The sequence below is a fragment of the Symphalangus syndactylus genome, chromosome 21 (genome assembly GCF_028878055.3).
Source record: "Symphalangus syndactylus isolate Jambi chromosome 21, NHGRI_mSymSyn1-v2.1_pri, whole genome shotgun sequence".
Lineage (NCBI taxonomy): Eukaryota > Metazoa > Chordata > Mammalia > Primates > Hylobatidae > Symphalangus > Symphalangus syndactylus.
In genome coordinates this window covers 40,740,434-40,752,548 of record NC_072443.2, presented here as the reverse complement: position 1 = coordinate 40,752,548, position 12,115 = coordinate 40,740,434, and the positions used below count along the sequence as shown (strand labels likewise).

The following is a 12,115-nucleotide window of genomic DNA, read 5'->3' as shown; positions in this document are numbered from 1 at the left end:
AGTGTGCTGCCCTCCCTGAACCTTCTTGAGTTTCATTTGTAAGTTTGGGAATAAACTCTCTATTACAATTTCATGGGTGGAAATATTAAACATGCAGTTTGAAATGCATAATAAAATTCCCTAAACTATTTTAGGGCTTCACAAACATTATGAATAATCAAACACATAGCATCCTCATGATTTAAGGTTTAGAATTTTGATTTCACACTAAAACATCAGACCCTCATATTGTATACATTACTGTCTACACACTGCTAGAAAAGAATTCTGATGACCAGACACAAAGCGAAAACTCAGTTCATTCCAGTGTAAAGCCAAGAGTAGGGATTGAGAATAAGAGTAGAGCTATACCTCTGAGCCAGATTTACTCAGAGATGTTTGTTAAATAACAAATCAAAAATGCCAAGCTAAGATTGTACTTTATTGCAACATGTAAACAGTTTATGAATTACATCATATTTGAAATATGTGAAACATTTTAATTTACATCTGATGTTTAAAATATTTTCTCAATGAGAAACAGGTGTCCATTGCACTTAGACTAGCAGCTCTATTTGTTGAAGCTGACAACAGTTTTAAATTAAAAGGGAGATTGTGTCATTTACCTCAAATTTTGGAGTGATATGCTAAGAATCTTTTCCCAGTTTTGCCTCATCTATTAGGAAAACACATAATGTTTCCCTACTCTTCCTCTTCAGTGCAATTTAGAGCCTTTTCAGGGGCTGTATTGCCATCACGAGGGTCTAGTGTCTCCTCGGGGAAGAAGGAAGTCATGAGATGCCTGGATTCCTGATTGTTGTGGCTAAAAACTGACTGTATAGCTTGTTCAAGTTGAAATCTCTGAACACCTTTTCAAAAATAGCAGTTGTGTTAAGTATTTTCTAAATTCTCTTCTACTCATGAAATCATATTCCTTGACTCATTAATCATTATTTTTCTTATCAAAAGTGCAATAAAATATTAACCCTCAATACACAAAACACTACCACAATATTACTCAATACCTGTAAATACAGGATCTGACACTCTTTCATATAATAATAATAGTAATGGTGTTGCGGGAAGTCAGGGACCCCAAACAGAGGGACCGGCTGAAGCCATGGCGGAAGAATATAAATTGTGAAGATTTCATGGACATTTATTAGTTCCCCAAATTAACACTTTTATAATTTCTTATGCCTGTCTTTACTGCAATCTCTAAACATAAATTGTGAAGATTTCATGGACACTTATCACTTCCCCAATCAATACCCTTGTGATTTCCTATGTCTGTCTTTACTTTAATCTCTTAATCCTGTCATCTCATAAGCTGAGGAGGATGTATGTCGCCTCAGGACCCTGTGATGATTGCGTTAACTGCACAAATTGTAGAGCATGTGTGTTTGAACAATATGAAATCTGGGCACCTTGAAAAAAGAACAAGATAACAGCAATGTTCAGGGAACAAGAGAGAGAACCTTAAACTCTGACTGCCAGTGAGCCAGGCGGAACAGAGCCATATTTCTCTTCTTTCAAAAGCAAATGGGAGAAATATCGCTGAATTCTTTTTCTCAGCAAGGAACATCCCTGAGAAAGAGAATGCGCCCCTGAGGGTAGGCCTCTAAAATGGCCCCCTCGGGTGTGGCCATCTTCTATGGTCAAAACTGTAGGGATGAAATAAGCCCTAGGCTTATTAACGCTCCCAGGCTTATTAGGACGAGGAAATTCCCGCCTAATAAATTTTGGTCAGACCGGTTGCTCTGAAACCCTGTCTCCTGATAAGATGTTATCAATGACAATGGTTCCCGAAACTTCATTAGCAATTTTAATTTCGCCCTGGTCCTGTGGTCCTGTGATCTTGCCCTGCCTCCATTTGCCTTGTGATATTCTATTACCTTGTGAAGCACGTGATCTCTGTGACCCACACCCTGTTCGTACACTCCCTCCCCTTTGAAAATCACTAATAAAAACTTGCTGGTTTTGCAGCTTGTGGGGCATCACGGAACCTGCCAACATGTGGTGTCTCCCCCGGATGCCCAGCTTTAAAATTTCTCTCTTTTGTACTCTGTCCCTCTATTTTTCAACCCGGCCAATGCTTAGGGAAAATAGAAAAGAACCTATGTGACTATCGAGGGCAGGTTCCCTGATATAATGGTAAACATTTATTGAGTATTATATGCCAGATACTGCTCTAAGTGACATATATATTCATTTAATCATCACAGTAAACCCAGTTTACAGAACATGAAACTGAGCAGAGAGGTTAAATGTCTTTCCTGGTAAGTAGATGACAGAGTTGAGAGCCGAACCACGCCATCTGAAGCTGGATTTCATGTACTTAACCACTTTCTACACCCTGGCTTTTGTTGTAGAGAACCATGAGTCCTAATCTGGAGAAGGCACTTTCTGATCTCAAAGTTGGGAGAACAAGAAGCCTAAGTTAAGCAAAGGTTTTTAACCTTTTTTTTTTTTTTGGGGGGGGGACAGAGTTTTGTACCACCACCCAGGCTGGAGTGCAATGGTGCAATCTCAGCTCACTGCAACCTCTGCCTCCCAGATTCAAGCTATTCTCCTGCCTCAGCCTCCCAACTAGCTGGGATTACAGATGCCCACCACCACGCCCAGCTAATTTTTTGTATTTTTAGTAGAGACGGGGTTTTGCCATGTTGGCCAGGCTGATCTTGACCTCCTGACCTCAGGTGATCCACCTGCCTCGGCCTTCCAAAGTGCTGGGATTACAGGCATGAGCCACCACGCCCAGCCAGTTTTAACCTTTTTTAAAACATCACAATCTAAAAGTGTAGGTGCCACCTCAGCATTTGTGAGGAAAATAGGAGCATTGGAAGAAGGACAGACTGGAAGTATGTTGATACTTACAGTCTACAGGGAAGGATGTTTCTATCCATTTCCTTATGAGGCATGCAATCATCATGTGGCAAATAGGAATAGATAAGAAGTTGTTATTTCGTGGTATCAGTAAATTGCATCAGCGTAATCTCATAGCCACAGTTGAAAAGGTCATAAAATGAGAGAAAATGAAAGAAAAGTAGATGCTTCTTATAAAAAAGTGAGAACATCTGCTCCTCTGTTGTCTTTATAAAATATAATTGTAATTACCCCATTTTTATTTTAAATATAGATTTAATTGCCATTGAATAGTGCAATAGACGGCATGTTTATGTCCCTCAAAATTTACATGTTGAAATCCCAACTCCCAATGTGATGATATTAGGAGGTGGGGCAGTTGTGAGGAAATTAGGTCATAATTGTGAAGTTCTCATGAATGCATCAATGCCTTTAAAAGGGGCCTACAGAGGCCTTCAACTCTTCTGCCATTTGAGGATAGAAAGAGAAGATGGCAGTTTGCAACCAAGGGAGAGGGCCCTTACCAGAACCTGACCATTGCTGGTACCCAGATCTCAGATTCCCAGCATCCAGAACTGTAAGAAATAATTTCTCTTATTTATAAGCCACCCAGTCTACAGTACTTTGTTCTGGCTGCCCAAATGGGCTAAGACAAATGGATATATCCTAATTAAACAATTTTCCTTCTGTAGGATATTTATGGACTTCTAATTTTTTATCGTTATAGATAATGGAGTAATTAGCATCTTTATATATGAATTATAATCTGTAGGTCCTTTGGTTGGATTTGTGGAAGTGGATTTATTTTATCAAAGTTGATAGCACTTTCTATGGCATTGATACATTTTGTAAGATGCACTTTATGAGCACTGTTTTTTGTTGTTTTTTTTCTGCTGAAAATGGAATAGTGGTAATGAATACAGCATTAGAAGCAGACCAGATTAATGAGTCCTATGAAGCCTTCCAATGCTACTCAGCCTAAAAAAGTTATTTCCCACTGACTTTTTGAAGTGAGATTCAATGACCAGGCTCCTCGTGTTTTTGTCAAGATTACCTGTGGAAATCGAATATGAGACTTTAAACAAACATCTGAGAAACCTATCATTCCTGGGCAACCACTGACATCATCTCTTAGATAGTCATATATAAGAAATATGGTTTTTCTTTAGGTATCCATTAAAAATTTGACCAAGAATTTTACAGTCTGTGGATAAATATAAACAATAATTTGTGTCAACATTGCCCAATGTTCTTTCTGACCCTCATCGGAAACTTGAGCTTGGAAAATAACAGATATTTTCCAAGTTATGCCGACTATTTCATATATCAGAAATTAAATAAGCAGTTAGGTTAACACAAATGTCCAATATTTATATTTTATTATAAAGACAATAGATTTTGAAAGTATTTTGCAAATTTAATAATCACGATAATATGATATACCTAAAAAATTGGATTGTTTTATATCCCTTCATTTCTTGGTATATGGACCTGAGCTTTTCATGAATGAATGACTTGCTCTAAACGCACTAAGTTTTGCCAGACCTCAGCATTTTGTTTATGTGGCTGATTTTTAGGTCTGTTCATTTATCCCTGAATTTCTCTATTTCAGTAACTATCTGAACTATTACCAAATTAAATTTTATGTCTACTTTTCCAAACTTAAATGCAGCACTGACACAAAATGAGTCCAGAGACTAGAGAGAAGTTAAAGTAATAGATATAAACTTGAACCTTCAAGATTTATAAGGTAGAACACATTGGTTTTGTGAAATTTGAAAATCTGAAATAGTGAAAAATTTGGGTTAAAGAATATTGGCAAAATAATATTACAAACTAGATCTAGTTATTGTTTTAAATAGGGAAGGATGCCTCTGTCCCTTATACCATAAATGTGTACAGAGGAAGTATTATAGGCTGAATAGTTGTGTTTCTTCCATATTCATATCTTGAATACCTAACCCCAGTGTGGTTATATTTGGAGATGGGGTGTTAGAGAAAGTAATTAAGGTTGAATGAGTACATGTGGATGGGGCCCAGATCTAGTAGGATTAGTGTCTTTATAAGAAGAGACACCAGAGAGCTTTCTCCCTTTATCTCTCTATGCATTCACATGCCCAAGAAAGACCATGTGAAAACATAGCAAAAAGGTGGCCATCTACAAGCCACAAAGAGGACCCTCCTCAGAAACTGAATTAGCTAGCACCTTGATCAGGGACTTCTAGCTTCCTGAACTGTAAGAAATAAACTTAAATTGTTTAAGTCACCCAGTCTGTGGTATTTGTTTTGACAGCCCTAGCCGACTAATATGGGAAGTTTCATAGCAGAGAAAAGATTCTACAATTTGACTTAGAGCTGTGAGATACTTATAGCAGGTGATTACGTTCTACATAGTATCTCCTTGTATATTGTTTATAGTTTCATAATTCTTATAAGAATAGCTTGTTTTTTCATCCTGAGTAGTTCATGAAAATAAAAGAAAATATGTTTATTGGATACTTAACATGTGCCAGACACCATTTCACATGTGTTTTCTCATTTAATCTTTAGAAACATCTTGCAATGTAAATATTATTATTCCAATAATTTTAGTTAAAAAGGTAAAATAACTCGTTCTCACAATCTTAGCTAGTTAATGGGCAAATTTGGAATTCAAACTAGTCTTTTTTATTTTCCTTTCTACAAAGCCATGGCCTGTTCATCATATAACATTCAGGATCAGAAAATAGGAACCACTCTAGTATTTCAAATGCAGAGTACTGATTATGCTGGAAATAGAAGAGCTGAAAAGGCAAACAGAAGATGATGAAGCTGCCCAGCAAGTAACACAGGAAGACGTGGCTACTACTCTTGAGCTGGATGAGAGATGGTATTACAGGAACCCAGAACTGGAACTCCTGGTGGAAGCTGGAAGTTCTCCCTCTCTGTTCTATGGCAGTTGGACCAATGACAAAGAGGTTGTCTAACAAGAGCTAGAACTGCCGTCATGGACACCGTCCAAAGCAGAGAGCGATATGAAGAATTACTCTGGCTTGTCTCCTTCTCCTGCCATCCAGCCCCTCATTAGCCAAACTTCCAGAAAGCCAGAAAGCAAGGGGCTCAGGAAGTATGTGGGGAACAGGGCCGAGAAAGAGCGACTAATAGATCTAAGAGTAAATAAGTAAATGGCCAGGGCAGACTGTGTCATCTTGCCATCTAAGTGGTAGAAACTCTCAGATTATCTATTTTAAGTTGTCTTAAATCCCAGTAAAATGTGATGCTTGAATTCATGTCGTTATACTTGAGATGGCCTCATTACTCATTTAGACTTTCATTTTACACGTCATAAAACTGTGATCCAAAGAGGTAAATTTATTTAGTAAAAGTCAAATAGCAGGTAAAGAGCAGAACCAGGACCAAATTCAGGAATTTTGAGACCAAGGTCAGTACTCTTCCCATTTCACCTTGAAGTGCTCCACACACACTTAAAAAATTGAAGTAAATTGATTGAACTGAGGTTATTATGGTGAAAGAGAAATGACAGGTTTCCAAAGACCCAGAGATGTGTTGCAAGTACAGTACCATAAAGAATATCCCTGGTGAAGTCATCATATTAAACTCTTCTTTACCCTGAATTACTGCTCATTTTTTGTATTTATTATACATATTTTAAATTTTCTTTTGCACTCAATGGAAACACAGAATTATCTTAACCTTATTTTGAATTACCACCTGATTTGCTTAAACATACCTACTCTAAAACTAATGACTATCAAATGTATTAATATAAAACAGAGTCTATCCATAAACAAACCACATGTATACAACATTTAGATTTTTTAAATTCTTTTTTTTGAAAGTTTTTTGTTACGTTTATTCTTTTTTATTTTATTATTATTATACTTTAAGTTTTAGGCTACACGTGCACAATGTGCAGGTTTGTCACATATGTATCCATGTGCCATGTTGGTGTGCTGCACCCATTAACTCGTCATTTAGCATTAGGTATATCTCCTAATGCTATCCCTCCCCCCTCCCCCCATCCCACAACAGTCCCCGGAGTGTGATGTTCCCCTTCCTGTGTCCATATGTCCTCATTGTTCAATTCCCACCTATGAGTGAGAACATGTGGTGTTTGGTTTTTTGTCCTTGTGATAGTTTACTGAGAATGATGGTTTCCAGTTTCATCAAGGTCCCTACAAAGGACATGAACTCATCATTTTTTATGGCTGCATAGTATTCCATGGTGTATATGTGCCACATTTTCTTAATCCAGTCTATCGTTGTTGGACATTTGGGTTGGTTCCAAGTCTTTGCTATTGTGAATAGTCCCGCAATAAACATATGTGTGCATGTGCCTTTATAGGAGCATGATTTATAGTCCTTTGGGTATATACCCAGTAATGGGATGGCTGGGTCAAATGGTATTTCTAGTTCTAGATCCCTGAGGAATCACCACAATGACTTCCACAATGGTTGAACTAGTTTACAGTCCCACCAACAGTGTAAAAGTGTTCCTATTTCTCCACATCCTCTCCAGCACCTGTTGTTTCCTGACTTTTGAATGATGGCCATTCTAACTGGTGTGAGATCGTATCTCACTGTGGTTTTGATTTGCATTTCTCTGATGGCCAGTGATGATGAGCATTTTTTCATGTGTTTTTTGGCTGCATAAATGTCTTCTTTTGAGAAGTGTCTGTTCATGTGCTTCGCCCACTGTTTGATGGGGTTGTTTGTTTTTTTCTTGTAAATTTGTTTGAGTTCATTGTAGATTCTGGATATTAGTCCTTTGTCAGATGAGTAGGTTGTGAAAATTTTCTCCCATTTTGTAGGTTGCCTGTTTATTCTGATGGTAGTTTCTTTTGCTGTGCAGAAGCTCCTTAGTTTAATTAGATCCCATTTGTCAATTTTGGCTTTTGTTGCCATTGCTTTTGATGTTTTAGACATGAAGTCCTTGCCCAAGCCTATGTCCTGAATGGTATTGCCTAGGTTTTCTTCTAGGGTTTTTATGGTTTTAGGTCTAACATGTAAGTCTTTAATCCATCTTGAATTAATTTTTGTATAAGGTGTAAGGAAGGGATCCAGTTTCAGCTTTCTACATATGGCTAGCCAGTTTCCCCAGCACCACTTATTAAATAGGGAATACTTTCCCCATTGCTTGTTTTTGTCAGGTTTGTCAAAGATCAGATAGTTGTAAATATGTGGCATTATTTCTGAGTGCTCTGTTCTGTTCCATTGATCTACGTCTCTGTTGTGGTACTAGTACCATGCTGTTTTGGTTACTGTAGCCTTGTAGTATAGTTTGAAGTCAGATAGCGTGATGCCTCCAGCTTTGTTCTTTTGGCTTAGGATTGACTTGGCGATGCGGGCTCTTTTTTGGTTCCATATGAACTTTAGAGTAGTTTTTTCTAATTCTGTGAAGAAAGTCATTGGTAGCTTGTTGGGGATGGCATTGAATCTATAAATTGCCTTGGGCAGTATGGCTATTTTCATGATATTGATTCTTCCTACCCATGAGCATGGAATGTTCTTCCATTTGTTTGTATCCTCTTTTATTTCATTGAACAGTGGTTTGTAGTTCTCCTTGAAGAGGTCCTTCACATCCCTTGTAACTTAGATTCCTAGGTATTTTATTCTCTTTGAAGCAATTGCGAATGGGAGTTCACTCATGATTTGGCTCTCTGTTTGTCTGTGATTGGTGTACAAGAATGCTTGTAATTTTTGTACATTGATTTTGTATCCTGAGACTTTGCTGAAGTTGCTTATCAGCTTGAGGAGATTTTGGGCTGAGATGATGGGGTTTTCTAGATATACAATCATGTCATCTGCAAACAGGGACAGATTGACTTCCTCTTTTCCTAATTGAATACCCTTTATTTCCATCTCTTGCCTGATTGCCCTGGCCAGAACTTCCAGCACTATGTTGAATAGGAGTGGTGAGAGAGGGCATCCCTGTCTTGTGCCAGTTTTCAAAGGGAATGCTTCCAGTTTTTGCCCATTCAGTATGATATTGGCTGTGGGTTTGTCATAGATAGCTCTTATTATTTTGAGATACATCCCATCAGTATCTAATTTATTGAGAGTTTTTAGCATGAAGGGTTATTGAATTTTGTCAAAGGCCTTTTCTGCATCTATTGGGATAATCATGTGGTTTTTGTCTTTGGTTCTGTTTATATGCTGGATTACATTTATTGATTTGCATATGTTGAACCAGCCTTGGATCCCAGGGATGAAGCCCACTTGATCATGGTGGACAAGCTTTTTGATGTGCTGCTAGATTCGGTTTGCCAGTATTTTATTGAGGATTTTTGCATCAATGTTCATCAAGGATATTGGTCTGAAATTCTCTTTTTTGGTTGTGTCTCTGCCAGGCTTTGGTATCAGGATGATGCTGGCCTCATAAAATGTGTTAGGGAGGATTCTCTCTTTTTCTATTGATTGGAATAGTTTCAGAAGAAAAGGTACCCGTTCCTCCTTGTACCTCTGGTAGAATTCGGCTGTGAATCCATCAGGTCCTGGACTCTTTTTGGTTGGTAAGCTATTGATTATTGCCACAATTTGAGAACCTGTTATTGGTCTATTCAGAGATTCAACTTCTTCCTGGTTTAGTCTTGGGAGGGTGTACGTGTCGAGAAATTTATCCATTTCTTCTAGATTTTCTAGTTTCTTTGCATAGAAGTGTTTGTAGTATTCTCTGATGGTAGATTGTATTTCTGTGGGATCGGTGGTGATATCCCCTTTATCATTTTTTATTGCATCTATTTGATTCTTCCCTCTTTTCTTCTTTATTAGTCTTGCTAGCGGTCTATGAATTTTGTTGATCTTTTCAAAAAACCAGCTCCTGGATTCATTAATTTTTTGAAGGGTTTTTTGTGTCTCTATTTCCTTCAGTTCTGCTCTGATTATAGTTATTTCTTGCCTTCTGCTGGCTTTTGAATGTGTTTGCTCTTGCTTTTCTAGTTCTTTTAATTGTGATGTTAGGGTGTCAATTTTGGATCTTTCCTGCTTTCTCTTGTGGACATTTAGTGCTATAAATTTCCCTCTCCACACTGCTTTGAATGTGTCCCAGAGATTCTAGTATGTTGTGTCTTTGTTCTCATTGGTTTCAAAGAACATCTTTATTTCTGCCTTCATTTTGTTATGTACCCAGTAGTCATTCAGGAGCAGGTTGTTCAGTTTCCATGTAGTTGAGCAGTTTTCCGTGAGTTTCTTAATCCTGAGTTCTAGTTTGATTGCACTGTGGTCTGAGAGACAATGTGTTATAATTTCTGTTCTTTTACATTTGCTGAGGAGAGCTTTACTTCCAACTGTGTGGTCAATTTTGGAATAGGTGTGGTGTGGTGCTGAAAAAAATGTATATTCTGTTGATTTGAGGTGGAGAGTTCTGTAGATGTCTATTAGGTCCACTTGGTGCAGAGCTGAGTTCAATTCCTGGGTATCCTTGTTAACTTTCTGTCTCGTTGGTCTGTCTAATGTTGACAGTGGGGTGTTAAAATCTCCCATTATTATTGTGTGGGAGTCTAAGTCTCTTTGTAGGTCACTCAGGACTTGCTCTATGAATCTGGGTGCTCCTCTGTTGGGTGCATATATATTTAGGATAGTTAGCTTTTCTTGTTGAATTGATCCCTTTACCATTATGTAATGTCCTTCTTTGTCTCTTGTGATCTTTGTTGGTTTAAAGTCTGTTTTATCAGAGACTAGGATTGCAACTCCTGCCTTTTTTTGTTTTCCATTTGCTTGGTAGATCTTCCTGCATCCCTTTATTTTGAGTCTGTGTGTCTCTGCATGTGAGATGGGTTTCCTGAATACAGCACACTGATGGGTCTTGACTCCTTATTCAATTTGTCAGTCTGTGTCTTTTAATTGGAGCATTTAGCCCATTTACATTAAACGTTAATATTGTTATGTGTGAATTTGATCCTGTTATTATGATGTTAGCTGGTTATTTTGCTCATTAGTTGATGCAGTTTCTTCCTAGCCTCAGTGTTCTTTACAATTTGGCATGTTTTTGCAGCGGCTGGTACCGGTTGTTCCTTTCCGTGTTTAGTGCTTCCTTCAGGAGCTCTTTTAGGGCAGGCCTGGTGGTGACAAAATCACTCAGCATTTGCTTGTCTGTAAAGTATTTTATTTCTCCTTCACTTATGAAGCTTAGTTTGGCTGGATATGAAATTCTGGGTTGAAAATTCTTTTCTTTAAGAATGTTGAATATCGGCCCCCACTCTCTTCTGGCTTGTAGAGTTTCTGCCGAGAGATCAGCTGTTAGTCTGATGGCCTTCCCTTTGTGGGTAACTCAACCTTTCTCTCTGGCCACCCTTAACATTTTTTCCTTCATTTCAACTTTGGTGAATCTGACAATTATGTGTCTTGGAGTTGCTCTTCTCGAGGAGTATCTCTGTGGCATTCTCTGTATTTCCTGAATCTGAATGTTGGCCTGCCTTGCTAGATTGGGGAAGTTCTCCTGGATAATATCCTGCAGTGTGTTTTCCAACTTGGTTCCATTCTCCCCGTCACTTTCAGGTACACCAAACAGACGTAGGTTTGGTCTTTTCACATAGTCCCATATTTCTTGGATGCTTTGTTCGTTTCTTTTTATTCTTTTTTCTTTAAACTTCCCTTCTCGCTTCATTTCATTCATCTTCCATCACTGATACCCTTTCTTCCAGTTGATCGCATCTGCTACTGAGGCTTCTACAGTCTCCACATAGTTCTCAAAACTTGGCTTTCAACTCCGTCAGCTCCTTTAAGCACTTCTCTCCATTGGTTATTTTAGTTAAACATTCGTCTAATTTTATTTCAAAGTTTTTAACTTCTTTGCCATTGGTTTGAATTTCCTCCTGTAGCTCGTAGTAGTTTGATCATCTGAAGCCTTCTTCTCTCAACTCGTCAAAGTCATTCTCCATCCAGCTTTGTTCCGTTGCTGGTGAGGAACTGCATTCCTTTGGAGGAGGAGAGATGCTCTGCTTCTTAGAGTTTCCAGTTTTTCTGCTCTATTTTCTCCCCATCTTTGTAGTTTTTTCTACTTTTGGTCTTTGATGATGGTGATGTACAGATGGGTTTTTGGTGTGGATGTCCTTTCTGTTTGTTAATCTTCCTTCTACCAGACAGGACCCTCAGCTGCAGGTCTGTTGGAGTTTGCTAGACGTCCACTCCAGACCCTGTTTGGCTAGGTGTCAGCAGCGGTGGCTGTAGAACAGTGGATTTTCGTGAACCGCAAATTCAGCTGTCTGATCGTTCCTCTGGAAGTTTTGTCTTAGAGGAGTACCTGGCGAGTGAGGTGTCAGTCTGTCCCTAC

General features: G+C 38.4%; 1 long non-coding RNA gene across 1 annotated transcript in view; it reads left to right on the top strand.

The window, feature by feature from the left end:
- Nucleotides 1–6,458, top strand: part of LOC129471043 (uncharacterized) — a 47,495-nt gene extending 41,037 nt beyond the window's left edge. Inside the window, exon 2 of the long non-coding RNA XR_008653474.2 lies at nt 5,532–6,458. This is a non-coding gene — a long non-coding RNA (uncharacterized lncRNA). The remainder of the gene's footprint in view (nt 1–5,531) is intronic.
- Nucleotides 6,459–12,115: the final 5,657 nt, after the last annotated feature.